The sequence below is a fragment of the Petaurus breviceps genome, unplaced genomic scaffold (genome assembly GCF_028583685.1).
Source record: "Petaurus breviceps papuanus isolate PSGF00001 unplaced genomic scaffold, PetGlider_PUasm1.0 38, whole genome shotgun sequence".
In the NCBI taxonomy this organism is placed as follows: Eukaryota; Metazoa; Chordata; class Mammalia; order Diprotodontia; family Petauridae; genus Petaurus; species Petaurus breviceps.
Genome location: NW_027186304.1, coordinates 70387685 through 70403384, shown reverse-complemented (window position 1 = coordinate 70403384; position 15700 = coordinate 70387685). Strand labels below are relative to the sequence as shown.

The 15700-nt window shown below is 38.8% G+C and overlaps 1 protein-coding gene across 3 annotated transcripts in view; it reads right to left on the bottom strand.

Annotated features, from left to right (window-relative positions):
• Positions 1-10700, bottom strand: part of CHD7 (chromodomain helicase DNA binding protein 7) — a 251575-nt gene extending 240875 nt beyond the window's left edge. For all 3 annotated transcript variants that reach the window (XM_069099999.1, XM_069100000.1, XM_069100001.1), the window contains exon 1: positions 10573-10700. The gene's annotated coding sequence lies outside the window, so the exon portion shown is untranslated. The remainder of the gene's footprint in view (positions 1-10572) is intronic.
• Positions 10701-15700: the final 5000 nt, after the last annotated feature.

Genomic DNA, 15700 nt, shown 5'->3' with positions numbered 1-15700 from the left:
TAAATTCCTTCTAGTTGCATTATGAAGAAATAAGTTTCCATCTTAAAAGCTATGAAATTTTGGTTAAGAGATGTTGCATTGCTAATAGTTATTATTTAGCTATATTCAAACTTTTTGATTTCTGTTTACAGAAGATGCAATTTTATAGGGATAGATTTGGAAAGTCTAAGTGTAGGAGACTCTTACATTGTCCTGAATCAGTCAAACAGAACTGTCCAAGGTAATCTTTATTCTCTCTTAGAGCCACTCCAAAACAAAAAAAGGGAAATAAGAATAGTCTAGCCTTCATCTCTTCAAACTCCTGAAATTCTGCAGCGTCACAGAATCAGAAGGAAAATAGGTATCATATCCCTTCTTCTCCAGTGAAAGGGAGGTTTGTTTCTATTTCTACTGACGACTCATCCCCATTTAAAAAAAAATTAATAATCTACTGCTTATTTCCTAGGAGAATTGAAACTTTAACCCATTCAGTGGCAACAAAACTAAAAAGGAAGGACTAAGCCAAATCTGTGAGATCTAACAAAGTAGAACTTCAGATATTACAGAGAAACATCCTATGACACTCTAGTCTTTTTTGTTGTTGTTCAGTTGTTCAGTCACGTCCAACTCTTTGTGACTCCATGGACCACAATGTCCATGGGGTTTTCTTGACAAAGATACTGGAGTGGTTTGCCATTTCCTTATCTACTGGGTTAAGGCAAACAGAGGTCAAATGACTTGCTCAGGGTCACACAGCTATGCAAGTGTCTGAGGTCAAATGACTTGCTCAGGGTCACACAGCTATGCAAGTGTCTGAGGTCAAATCTGAACTCAAATCTTCCTGACTCCAGGCCTAGCTCTCTATTCAGTAATCCACCTATTTGCCACCTGTTCTCCAGTCCATAATAGCTTAAAAATGTTTTAATGCCAGTTACAGGATCATAGATGTAGATCTAGGAAGGCCCTCAAATGCCAATTAGTCCAACCCCATAATGTTATAGATGAGGAAACTGAGGACCAGGGAAATTCAGGTCACACCTGTGACAAATGTCACAGGTCCAATTTTAGCTTCTATTCTCTCACTTCAAAGCTAGTGAGTGCTCTTCCCACTGTGCCGTGATGCCTGTCAGTCTTCCAGACCCGATCCGATTTAGTCACTATCACTGATCATTTGTGTTAACAATGTTTCAGAAGAATTACAGGTGTGAAAAAAGGCAAGAAATATAAAACAAATAGAGTTGTAAGCTTTAATTACATAAATAATAGAGCACAAGTTTGGTAACTAGTGAGTATTCTAGTAGCCATATTCTATAAATGAATCACAGAATAGAAGAATTTTAGAATTTGAAGGGAACTCAGCAGTCATCTAGCCCAACCCATACCCCCAAATCAATTCTCACTGAAATATGGTATACCTGACAAATCATAATCCCATTTTTGCTTATAATCCAGTACTTTTATGTACAGATAGCTCTGTTTGTTAGTTTTTCCTTATATCAAATCTAAATATACCTCAGAACTGTAGGCCAGTTCAGTCCTACAAGGCCAAATGTTACAATTAGCATGGCAAGCAGGGCAGAATTAGGAAAATCACTAGACTGAAGTTCTTGTTCAGACTTTGCCACAAGTCAGCTATGAAATCTTACACAAGTCTCTTTACTTCTCTGAGCATCGGTTTCACTGTTTATAAAATTAATAAGCTCCTGGACTACATGGCTTCAAAGGACTCTAAACATCTCAAGGCTAATAGTCTATGATTCTAAATGATGACTCCATTTTAAGAAACTAAGCTTCAGAATTACCTCTATGTAACCAAGAATATTAGGTAACATCATTATTTTGTAAAGCAACATAACTAGAAATTGAAATTATTTATTAACATCAAAAGTACACAAAAATATGAATTGCCAAGTCAATGCCTAGAGAAGAGTGAAAACAACATTAATTACCTAATCATTACTTCATGTCATTTGTCCATTTTAAGTGATTACATTACCTTAGCAATACACTATGCAACAATACCAGATAACATTTTAACAGAGAATAATATGTGCTGATATGGTGTACTATGATAGACTCCTGGCTAAAATATTTGACTAAGGTGTTTTCTTTCCTGGGTTACACACTTTAGAAACAGATGATCTTTAAGGTACCTCCCTGCTCCCTCTAAAATTCTATGATTCCAATCTAATCCAAGAAGCATTTATTCTATTCCTATATAGTTTTATTTTGTCCTATTGAATATCTGACAGAAGGAAAGAGAAGAGTAGGAACAAACCATTCAAGCCATTTAAAAATAGTTCATAACTCAAAAGATTTTGAAATGATTAAAATATTTTGGTGTGTATGTTTTTATAAGATCCATAAATTTGAGGTTGGCTAATGTAAAAATGCAACAACTAGCAAGTACATATACATAAGACAGTAAAGCCATCACAGTGAAGGGCTTTTTAAAAGTCTAGCTACTTTAACTTAAAGATCCCATTTCAAGGCAAAGTATTTACCTTAATGTTATAGTCACTCTTCCATTAAATAGGGTACAAGACAATTTATCCTTAAAGATAATTACTTTATCATATACCTATGTTTACCTGAAAGTATATAGTTCACAACTATAACAAAGTATGTTAAGAATTCAAAAAAATATATACTTAGCTTGAGTTATTTTCCTAGTTTAATGGCAAAATATTTGCTTTGGAAACTTAATGCTACCAAGACCTTCTACTCATTATATGCATATATTCTCATGTGTGGCAGTCCTTTGGAGTATTGAAAATATGGATATAAAATTTTTGTTTTCAGTGTCAACTGATTAGGTTTTTTTAACTCTAATTTTCATAGGTTTTTTTGTTTGGGGGAGCTTTTTTAGGTAATACGGGATGGAGGTAAAGGGAAGGAAAGGACATGGGCTTTTTGATAAAATTACCCCCAAACAGCTAAAACTCTTAAGGAAAAAAAGTCATAAACTATCCAACTATCTCACATATTATATTACACAGATAGTATATGTCACAGAAGCCTAAGATATACTTTTAATACATAAAAGGTACATACACATATACACACAAAGAGGGAGAAACAGATATGTTAAATCCACCACTGACCATCTAATTTTCTTCATTCTTCTACATAAAATCCCACCCTGACCCCCACTCCCACCCTCCACGCTCTACATTCTCACTGAGTTTGCTAACTAATCATACAATAGCAATAGGAAGTATCAAGCATTCCGGCCAATAACAGAAACATATTGATTACAGAGCCTCAGCAACAGGAGTCTTGCCTAATCCTCAATATTGTGGGAAACAATGGCAAGAAACTCCAAACAGCTATATTACCTGCTCTACATTCTCTTCAATTACTCTATTGTTTCCCTGATAGACAACCTCCACCCTACTCAACAAACATGCACATGTATATACAAACACTTGCACAAATATGCACGCACACACATATACATATACACATATACATACACATGCACACCCACCCGCTTTACTCTTCTATTTAAAACCACATCATAGGAGTTATTTTCTATACGAGGCTTTCCATTTGAGCACCTTTGCTCAAAGATGGAATTTGATAAATCAGAATTTTTATTTATCACAATTTAAATCACACACTATTATTGTGAGGATTAAATGAGACAACAGGCTCCAAAGACATATTTATAAATGTACAGAATTCTGTTTTTAAAGTACCTTAAATCCAAGCAATCAAATCAAAGCTTTCAATCCTATTCCACAACAGCTTCACTATTCTTAAGGTCAGTTTAGTCATAGCATTCAACTAATCCAAAAGCAAAAAAAGTAACCCTTTCATACAAAGCTTCTCCTAGCAACCAAAAAAGGCCTAACCTGGTCCCGTAGAGAACTACAACCTCCCCTGCTTGGAAAGAGAAAAATAAATAAATAAAACCATTGAATGTGCCATCAAAACATGTACTAGAAATAATCTATAGGGAAAATGTAACAAATAACAAAAATATCCTTATAATTGCTACTAGTGCAATCAATTCTACTTCAGAAAATAGTTTTTAACTTCTATTCATAATAACAAAAGTCTGGTTTTAAAAGCCAGAGTGAGTAAATTAGATGCACTTTTATAAAAATGGGGGGGGGATCTACTAAAAAAATCATTAAAGATCATTATTGAGGTCTCCTATGACTTAGTATCTCACAGAACATTTAAAATCAGAAAATTTTAGGTTTTTTTAAATGAGTTCAAGCTGATTTCTCTCATAATTTGCTTATGACCAAGAGATAACTAAGACTCAGTTTGCTATACTTAAATAATCAGTATCTTCAAGGATAACAATATATTCCAAAAAAGAACTTACTTTCTTCAATGATTAGGAAAGATTCTGGATGTGCATTGTTTTTTTTTTCCTAGATAATTATTCAATTTATTTCTATCACAAGAGAAATATTGCAACTCTCTCTTAAAATTGCATGTAACTCCCTCAAGGAAGGATATATAACACTGAAAACATAGGGGGCCACAATGGCAATCTACTAGGAGCCCATGGGCCTTATTGCATCATTTATATAACTGGTAACATAACGACAGCCACTTGATTCCTTCACTATTATTTCACTGGTATAAAAGTACAAAAAAAAAAATGGAATGTGGTCAAGTGTAGCAATGGTGTGGGGTTGCCACAATTATAAGCATGTTCTATCAACTGCATGTGTTTATTGGTGTCACCAAGCCACAACATACTATTAGGAGAGCAAAGAAGAGTTGGCCAAGAGGAAATTGCTCTCATTATTAGTTGTATGGACAACCACCTCGACTTCTTAGACTGGGGACCTTCCATAAACGGCCTGGGAGGAAGGAAACCATGTGGTTGCAAACAATGTTATGAACTGGTGAGTCAGAACTAGTTCGGAACTCACTGCCACCAGGATCAAATCTGAATCCATGACAGGAGGCTGTATGACTAACTTATCACTAAAATCTAACATTTTAAGTCCTTCAAGAGCCATTAAAACATATCACATTACCCATTCTCTATCAGTACAAGCTTTGAAGCAAATCTCAATTTTTAATCTTTGTAGTAATTATCATTATTTTAAAATCTATTTTCCACTTGACTTATAAGCATTATTATAAGGTTCACAAGAAAACATTTCAGTCATCACAGAATGTCAATCAGAGACCATCTAGTCCATACCTGGCTGAACAAGGATATTCTTCTACAATCTACCCTACAAGTAGTCTTCCAGTCTCATTCTAATTTCATTTTTCTAGTATATTATACAGAAGAAATTAAATTTTTAAAATTTCAAAGGAAAGTTTAGCTACCTCTTTTAAGAAAGTATGCTAAGGAAAATCAATCACACTTGCATGTACGTTACAATAAAAGAGAAGACTATAACTAAAATATTTACTGTATGTCTTTCCATTTAAAAGTTATCAAACTTTGGAATAGTCACCAATCTTTTCTATGTGATTAATTTTAGGGATTTTTTAAATGCTAACAATATTTCACAATGAACATATCTATTTACAAGCACTTTTAAAAGATCTACTGTCATATTCTCCTAGGACTTTCTAAAAGAGAAGATGTCTATTGAGAAGTAATTTTAGTGACAGGAGGCAGTGTGGCATAATAAAAATCATCTTGGCATACTCAAGAGGCCTGATTCCTAGCACTGGCTCTATGACTAGGTAGTCTTATTAGGTAGGCAAATAGACTTACCTCTATGAACTTCAGTTTCCTCATCTGCAGAAAGAGAAGGTTGGGCTAGTTCTCTAAAGTCCTTTCCAGGTCTAAAATTGCCAGTAATGCCTGTACCATCCTTCTTTGCCATATGCTAAAATCCTAATACCCATTAAACCCCAGCTCAAATCTCACTTCCTCCCTAAAGCCTTTGCTGTCCATCCCTATCTGAGATGATCTTTCCCACCACTGAACCTAATATAGCGCTTTCTTTACTTATATACTATAACTATTAGCAGATGTTTATTGTATCTTTTCAAATACATATTATGGCTTCTCATATATTTTATAAGTTTCAGGAAACAAGGACAATTTCTTACTTAATCTTTGTTTCACCTCTACCACTTAGCATAGTGCTTTACATAGAGCAGGTGCTTAATACATCTTTGTTGAATAAATGAAACAATAATAATAGCCAACATTTATATAACACTTTAAACTTTGCAAAGCACTTGATTTGTTACCTTGCTTGAGCTTAACCACAAAGTAGACAGAGGTTTATAAACACTGTTCTACAGATGAGAAAATAGAGGCTCAGAGGTTAAATGATTTGTCAGTGATCATATAGCTAGTTAAGTATCAGAGACATAATTTGAAATCAGGTCTGCTTGACTCCAGGTCCAGCATTCTACTTACTACTATACACTGTAGGGTTTCTACTTGATAACAGCATTATAGTTTCTTCTCTATTTGAGTACATATTCTGTATGGTTTTGGTGAAAAAGCTGTGGCTTGATTTAATATTTTTGGTATCCTATTAAAAATAAAAGAATATTCATAACTAATGATTACCTAAGACAATTTTCCCAGCTCCTAATCATAATACTGCCATTATAAGATTTCAAGTAATATTTGAATTAGAATGATGAAATTAAAGGCCAAGTGATCTTCAACATGTTCAGTTTAGCTATAGTTATTAATTTCAGATGTCAGCATAGACATTTTATTTAGTGGTAATAGCAAATAGTGTGTTTAAGAGAGGGCAACATCTGCTAAACTAATAGAGTGATAGGAATTTTAACAGATTGGTTTTATTTCTAAACTTTGTATCAAATCTTAATTTACTTACATGTGTGTATACACAAAAACATACACCTACAGACACATATCACTTCTGTCATTCTACTACTATTAATCCTTGATCTACCTTATACATTTTCTAAGAATAAACTAAAGCCTTTCTTACAGATTTTTATAGCTAACTCATAAACTGAAAAATCACCAAAAAAAAAAGATTATATAAAAATCGAGACAAATGCACTCATTTGGAATTACCATGACAATCCAAAGAATTAAATTATGTTAGAAAATTCCTAGCATGATCTCATACTTCAACAAATATTCCTTCTCTTTCCTTTTAAACAGATAGACCAATGTAAGATATGTCTTTTTTCTTTATTGTTCTTACATAAAGCTCATTTGACCAAGAGGTTAAGTCATTTCCTGCCTGAACATATCTCAAGTTTGGAGTGGAGGGGGTCATTTTTCTAGTAACACACTTTGTTGTCTTGACTAAGCATGTTTATTCTTACATTACTTTATTTATTCATATTAACATTTATAACTGAATGTGGCATCCTCTATCAAACATGAAGACCTACACTGAACTCCTAAGTGACAGAAAAACTACCACTACGAATCGTTCATTCTTTTGATGTTTTAAATGAAAATATTTTAAAGTTATGCTTTTTAAATAACTATAGTTATTTTCTTACAAAATTCTCACTAGAATGTAGGAACTTAAAATTGCATGGTGCTTTTGTGGAAGAGCTACAGTACACTGACAAGTGTCATTACTCTTACATGTTACGTGTGTATGCATCGGAACACCTGAATAGAGTTCTCTTGCAACAAAAACTTTTTAAATGTATGTGTTCCTTTCATCTCATAAAATATATATTACATATGTATAAATGAAGAAAAGTTCTGATATTCTTAACTAGTATTTTACAGTGTCCTAAAGTTACCAAATCAACATTCGTTAAGCTCAATTGGACCTTAAAACTTTTTCACACAAATTTGAAAGCATTTAGCTTCATCACAATTACTTTAAGGATATGAATATCATCCTCCTATCTTATTTACTTCCTATTAAAATGAACACCTTTTTAACTGGAGTTTCTCATAATTAAACAATATTAAGCCTAATATATAAGATTTTCAAACACAGGAGATACTGATTATGAAACTGAATTTTGCACCAATTAACAAACAATAATTATGGATGAAATGAAAATGTTTTTAAAGTTGAAAAGGAAAAGCTTAGTATACAAAAGTACTATTTTTAAAACTTGTCTTTTATACTGTGTTTGTAGAATTTCTTTGAAAGCTACCATTTTTCCTCAGAAGAGGTGTATGTAGCACCCCAAAACTATTCATGGTAACTTTCCTGGGCTATTTCCTCTTACTTTTCTATAGTACAGAGAAGAAAGTTAAATGTATTTTAAAATAAATCTATTTAAAATAAATTCTAAACTAGCATAACTTTACCTTAGATTGCAAACATCATTGTGAACTACTACTTTGCCTTAACTAAAAACTGTTTAAAAGTGGAAAATGTGGAAGTATGATAGAATTCATCATGCTCTCATTCTGTGTCAGAAGAGGAAAAAAATACTTTAAATACTGTGAAGATATAGCTAATTGTATACATAAAGTACACCACAAAACCTCAATAGACTGCTGAATCCTATGATTAGAATAATCACCTGTTAGAAACCTAATTCAAATAGGTTATCTCCACCACCACCTCTTTCAGTAGGTCACCTAAAAGGGAACTGCCGAAACATTAACTGTTTCTTAATAAAACAAAATTATTTCCTGATATTTGTCTTATCAAGTTCTCCAATTCCTTTTCTAAAATGTTTTCTGCAGAGTGCCAGTTTTTAATGATTTTCAGGAAAACTTTTAGTGAACAAGCTGCAACATTCAGAATCTTTTCCTTATTACCACCTAGAGATGCAAAGGAGAGTTCTTCTATATGCCCCCAGCATCTAGCTTTCAGCCTTTTTATTATCATTGTCAATGAATGGGCCCCAGTCAAATTAAAGCTGCCATTTTAGGTTAAAGACTGGAGAGCCTCTGTTGTGCAACAGCAAGACAAAAACACTCCAAGCGACAGATGCACTCTTGTGATTGGGGGTTGGGAGGGAATTATGGATTTCAACTTTATAAAAATCACTGAGTTATTTTAATAAGAATTATATATGTAAATATGTATATATACATACTTACACATTACTGCAAACTAACGGGAATTATAACTGGGATAAATCAGCTACTCATGCTGCTAAGACCATAGTCATTAAGATTTTTTTTGTCGTGTCCTTAGAATAGATCTGTGAGGAAATGAACAGAAAGATTTTTTTCAACTGGATTGTTATGTATAATGTGTGTTTCCCCACTTACTGAGACAGAAAACAGGGGGGCGAGGGAAACATGCCTTTTGGGAAGGTAATGCCCACTACAAACATTGTTTAAAATATGATTTTCTGAAAGTAAGATAAGAGCATCTACATCTCCATTTAAAAAAAACCTAATAAGAATGTTTGGTGTGATCCAGAAATCAAGCAAAGTGATGAATAATTTTAACGAACCATTAAAAATGTCCTTGTTAAATAATATTAAAAAGAAAACTAAAAAGTATACTTAGTCTGTGGAGAGTTGGATAGTGTACCTAATTCTAGTAATTCAAAAGGAAACTCCCCATGTGGATTGCTACTTTTCTTTTGTCCATTGTCTGTTCAGGGGGAAAAAAAAAACAACTACTTTAAACCGAGGCGTGAACAGTCTCTAAAAGTGACCTCTGGGAAAAAAAACGTCCGATCTATATGGCATGTGCACTATAAATACCGCTTTCCTATTAGGGAGCACTCACAAAGGCAACAGAGCAATTAGTTTTGGGGGGTATATTCCCACAGTGAGGGTGTCCTCCTCTTATGTAATGCTATCAGGATAAATGAATGCAATGTAATGATGGCTGCTCGTTGCCTGCAGCTCCTTCTCCCGGAGACTAACCAACAATCCCCCCCACACACAGATACACCACCACCACACACATGTACACACACAGTGTCCGCTTCTCACTTCCACCCGCCCCGCATTTAGCAGCTTTCACTGCCTCCACCGCACCACCACAAAAATCCACCCCATTCATCCGGTTCTCCCAGTGGGGCAAACACACACGCACACCGAACCTCCGGTAAAGCCCAGCTCCCTGTGTGAATCAAACAAACAACACCATCCCCCTCCCACCCTCGCTGCTTCCCCCTCCTCTTCCTCTCCCCACTGACCGCTTGGCCTCAAACCACCTTTTCCGTTCACCCTCAAAATCGTTGTTATTTTAAAAGAAAAACCCACCCCAACCACCTCTGGGAGTCACCTGGTGACCCCCACCCACTCTCTGCCCCTAACCTTCAGGCACAGTAAGGTGGGGGGAGGAAGGGAAGCAGAGTTGGGTTTCGAGGGTTAAGTCTCTATTATGCAGCAGCAGCCGCCGCCGCCAACCCCAGTCCAGCTCGGCAAGGTAGTGTTATCTCTTTTCTCCTCCTCCCCCTCGAGTAACCCACCCCCCTCCTCCCCGCCCCTAGTCTCCCTTCCCTCTTTCTTTCTTCTTCGGCTGTTAGGAGCAGCCGAGGAGCCCCGGGATCCCCCTGTCTCTAATGCGTGTAACTCTCCGTCGCTCCCATTCAGACCTTCCTCTCCTGCACTTTCCTGCTCTCAGGACAAACACCAGCACCTCGTGTTCTTTCCCTTCCTCTCCTTCCCCCCCCCCCCCCCGCCCCCACCCAGCAAACCTCACAGGTTATTCCTCCGTGAGAAACCTCCGAGAGGAAAATGAAATGCGCGTGGCAATGGGAAGGACTCACTTTGTTTAGCGCTTGTGCTGCCGCGGCGGTGGCGGCGGCGGCTGCTGCTGCTGCTGCTGCTGCTGGGAGCAGTCAGCGTGGTCAGGTCCGGGGAGGGGAGGAGAGAGGAGAGGGGGGGAGAGGGGAGAGGAGGGCGGGCGGTCAGATCCGTCGTGATCTCTCTCTCTCTCTCTCTCTCTCTCTCTCTCTCTCTCTCTCTCTCTCTCTCTCTCTCTCTCTCTCTCTCAGCCACCGCCACTTCTTTTATCTACCCTCTTCTCTTTCCCATTTCTTCTTTCTCACAGTTAGTTTTACTCTCAACTTTTTTTCACCCTCCTTCTCTCTTTCTATTTAAAATAAAACCCTTAGTAACTCGTGCTCTGAAAAGGAAAGAGACGAGCAGCGGTGCGAGAGGAAACGCTCACACAAACACACACACACACACACACACACACACACTCACTCACTTCTGTCCCCCGTCCTCCTCCCTCCTCCCCCAGCAGCACAACAAAAAGCCATTTACATCCAAGGAAGTGACCCTACACACATACTGTGCAACACTCCGCCTCCCCCCCCCCCCCCCCCCCCCCCCCCCCCAGCCCACCCCAACCGGAACGGCCCCGTTGCTGCTCCCCCCAAACAGCGCTGTGTAGTCCCCCTTTATCCCAAAGGCAAAAGTTAGAGGGGGGCGCCCGGAGAACGTTATTCTCTCCGCAAGTTAGCCACCACCCCCCCAACACCCGGGGACACACGGGGTGTGTGGGGATCGTCAACCCTGGCGGCGGCGGCTGCTGCTGCTGCTGCTGCTGCTGTGTCCAGGCGGCTCCTGCCGCCACCACCGGGTTATAACAGGGTAACCCGGGGGAAGGAGTCGCCGTGCGGTTATTCATGAGCACGGCTGCTCCCACCGCCACCGCCTGCCCCTGCCCTGTCCCCCTGGGGTCCCCTCCCAGTTTCTGCGTCCCCCTCCCCTCTATCGCAGTCTCAACTCCTCACTCAGACCCAACTCCGCTCCTCTCACTCCTTCATCTCCCCCAAGTAGCAATTTCCTGCCGCCGCTCCTCCTCCTCCCGGGAGGGAGCCCCGAGAAACTCACTCACCCAGTTGGCGGGGAGGGGGGGGGGGTCTCTGCCGGTGCCCTCGGCCGGAGGGGAAAACAAAACCCAGAGCGGACCCCGGAGTTGAGCTGGGCTGCCGCTGCCGGGGGGGAGGGGGGGTTAATTCACAGGCAGAGAGTTGGCCGCGGGTGAACTGGGCTCTGGTGAGTTTCAGGGTCTCCGGGGTCCCCTAGTCCTCCTTTCTCCTCTTCTCTCCTTTGTGTAATTTCACTCGATTCAAGTTTAATCCGATAGTTCCCGAGCACGAGCGCGTCCGTCCGCAACACCAGAGCTCAACCCCCCGCGCCGCCGCCGCCGCTGCCGCCGCCGTCGCCGCCGCCGCCGCGGCTCCAGCACACCAGCGCCTGCGCGCCCCCGCGCCGCGCGCCCCCGCCACGCCACAGCCGCCGCCGCTCAGCTGCCGCCTGTTCTCCCCGGAGGCGCGCCCGCGCCGCCGACACCTGACGTCAGTCATCGCCTGCTATAATTTATGCAAGAATTCGGCCGGGGTGGCTGTGGCTGAAGAGCAGGAGAGACAGAGAATGGGGGGGGGGGGCTCTGGTGGTGCGGACGGGGGGGCGGGGGCGGCGGCAGAGGGGGGGGGGGGGGGGGGGGAAGAGGGGGAGAAAGAGAGAGAGAGAGGAAGAAAAACAGAAAAGAGAGAGAATAAGAAAGAGATGAGGAGAGGAAGAGAGAATAAAGGAGAGAGATTTAATTAGAAAGGAGAATGAGAGAGAATGAGAAAGAATAGAGCGTGGAAAACAGGAGAGAGTATGAGAGAAAGACTGAGAGAAAAAAGAGAGAAAGGGAGAGAGAATATGGGGGGGGGGGAGAAGGATGGAGGGATGGAGAGATGGAGAGAGATGGGGAGGGGGGGAGGAGTTAGTCATTCAGGAGTTCCACTTCCCGTCACAGAACAGGGACTGGAGGGAGATCTGGAGAATGTTTCTCAGTACTCTGGGCTGGCCTCACTGGCCTTTCTTCAAGTAATAATAAATAGGCTGGTGTTTGCTGAAGGTTGGTGGTGTGGGGCGGTGGTCGGGTGAAAGTGCTACTGTTGCAGCCCTGGGTAGTGCCACAAAGTTGATGACCTCCTCCTCCTCCAATTGATACAAACTCACAAGTACTAGTTCCGTTCCGCTCCGTAAACTACTGAAGGGGTGGGGGTGGGGGGTGCTTTAAAGGAGGAGGGAGAAAAGTGAATATTTTAAAAGAGGAGTTGCCACGTTTTCCACCTCACATCACCTTTCCTTCTGTGTCAGGGTGCAGCACTCCCCCGGGGTAGGAAGCTGTTTATTTAGAACCCCTTCCACTCAGCCAAATGTACGAGGAGGTGTTGCCCAACGCAACACAGACAGCCGCAACTCGAGGTGTTTGGAAATCTCTTCTGCAATTATCCTTCAACTTGAAATTAAGAGGCCCTTTTATTTCTTTTCGAATTAAACCTTTTGAAATGACACTTCTTCATAAGTAAATTCAGCGCTGCCTCTCAGAGCTGCTTTTCTCCCACAGTTAATAGTGAAATGATTTTCTGATTTCAAATCTAAAATTTAACTGCCTAGATGTCCTTGATTTCGTTGAATATGCTACCTTGCCAAAATAAATAAATAAAGCACTTGTTATGTAAGAAAGAAGGAGGTTGTGTACCCCTTAATAAACGAGTCAGGGCTAGAATGACTTAATCATTCTCTCCCCCCCCCAAAAAAAAACACAAAACTCTACGCTTAAATATTCGAGGCGCTTATTCTATTATGCTATTCTTTGCAACATATCTTAAACCTTAAATTTCAAGTTTTCAGCCACTAACAATTTCCCTGGAAAATGAATCAATTTGCTCAATCTGGATAATAAATCTAGAAACATTCAATGAGTTTTTAATATATATAGGACACTTCCTTGATGAATTTTGAAGTCCAAATGTCAGTGTTGTGATCCACAGTGTTGAAGCATTAATTAGGAACTAACATAAAGAAAAGAATAGGTAATTATTTTATAAAAGTTTTCATTAAAGAAGGTGAACTCTATCTTCAGAAATTAAATACGATACTGGGAACTTTATCATAAGAATCATTAAAAAGTTTAGGAGAGTATTTAGCAAAAATATCTAGGAACTGAATAATATTTCAAAATATGAAAGCTACACAAATATTTAGATTTAGAGATTAAGAAAATAGTTCATAGTTAAAACTCTGCCAACCATCAGTACCAATCATAAAGCTTTTAAGTTTTCCTTGCAGACAACTAGCATTTAGTTTCAATATTCACATTGTTTCAGTATTGACTAAGAGATCAGAATTAATGTTACTAAATGACTAATACTTGCAGTTGTTTAAAAACTAAGTGACTAATATATTTCTTTTTCTACTATTAATACTGTAATCTTAATGGGGGGGGGCTTTTATAATTTTAAGGTTTGTAAAAAAAGTATAACAATGTTGATTTTATTGTTCTCTCAATTTCTAAATATTCAATTACTGAATATAGGTAAAGAGAGCCCATTGATTAGGTCATTACTACAATCTCTCCAAACCAGTAACAAAGTACCAATTAGTATTATGTAAGACTACTAGCCTCTTAATGAACTACAAATTCTATGAAAAGAACAATATGTAACAGGGTGGAGAAAAGGCTGGCTACACATAGAAGAGAAATATTTATACAATATTTTTTCATCTTTTATCAGAATCATTCTTTAAATACTTAACAGGATAAAGTTTAAAAATTATAATTAAATTGTGATAGTAACTTTCAATAAAACAATGTCATGGAGAAATTTTAGCTGTGATTTTTATTCATTATATATATACATGTACACATATATACACATACATTTAAATGTGATAGTATTTAGAAAGATAGAATTATGATTAAGACATAGAACCTCAGAGCTGAAAGGAAGAAAGAAACAAGCATTTATTAAACATTGTATGAAGTACCCAGGTCTTCCTGTTTCCAGGCCTAGCCCTCTATCCATTGTACCACCCAGCTACCTCAGAGATCTAGTCCAGTCCATCTATACCTGGGGAGGAAACCCTTCTACATTAGCATTATCCGTCTCCCTTTCTGAAATTTCTACATATGGGTATCAGTGCTGGTCTCTGGAGTCAAGCAAAACCACTCATCCCTGTCTTTCATATGACTACCCTTCAACTATATAGTATATTCTTTGAGGCAGCTAAGTGGCACCTTGCATAGATTGCCAGACCTAGAGTCAGAAAGACTTAAATTAATAATACAACCTCAAACCCTTACTGGCTGTGTGACTCTAGGCAAGTCACTTAACCTCTCTGCCTCAGTTTCCTCATCTATAAAATGGAGATAATAAGCACCTACTATATGTCAGGCATTTTGCTAAGTGATGTGGGGGTGCAAAAAGAAGCAAAAAATTTTCCCTTCCCTCCAGTATCCCAGGGGAAATTTTCCCCCAAAATTGAATTATTCTCCCATTATATTGTCCCAGCTAAAATCTCACTTTCTACAGGAAGGCTTTCACAATCCGTTTTAATGCTAGTGCCTTCCCTCTGTTGGTTTCTGACTTATCCTGTATATAGTTTGTGTGTTGTCTACCCCATTAGAGGTGAACTCCTTGAGAGCCAGGGCTGTCCTTTGTCTTTCTTGTATCCACAGCACTTAGCACAATGCATGGCACATAGTAGGTGGATTAATAAATGTTTACTAATGGACTAATTATGCAGTTAATTTTTTATCCCAATAGGACTTTACATTTACCCCTATTAAAATTCATCATCATCGTAGTATTAATATAGTGCTTTGAGGTTTACAAAGCACTTCACATGTGTTAACACAATTGATCATTGCAATCATTCTTTGAAGTGTTATTATTGTCCCCATTCAAGATGAAGAAACCAAGACCGAAAGAAAAAAATTATTTGTCCAGGGAAACACTGCTAGTAAATGTCATAGATAAGATTCAGACTCAGGTCTTCCTGATTCTAAATCCAACTTCTACTTCTTCTTCTTCTTCTTCTTCTTCTTCTTCTTCTTCTTCTTCTTCTTCTTCTTCTTCTTCTTCTTCTTCTTCTTCTTCTTCT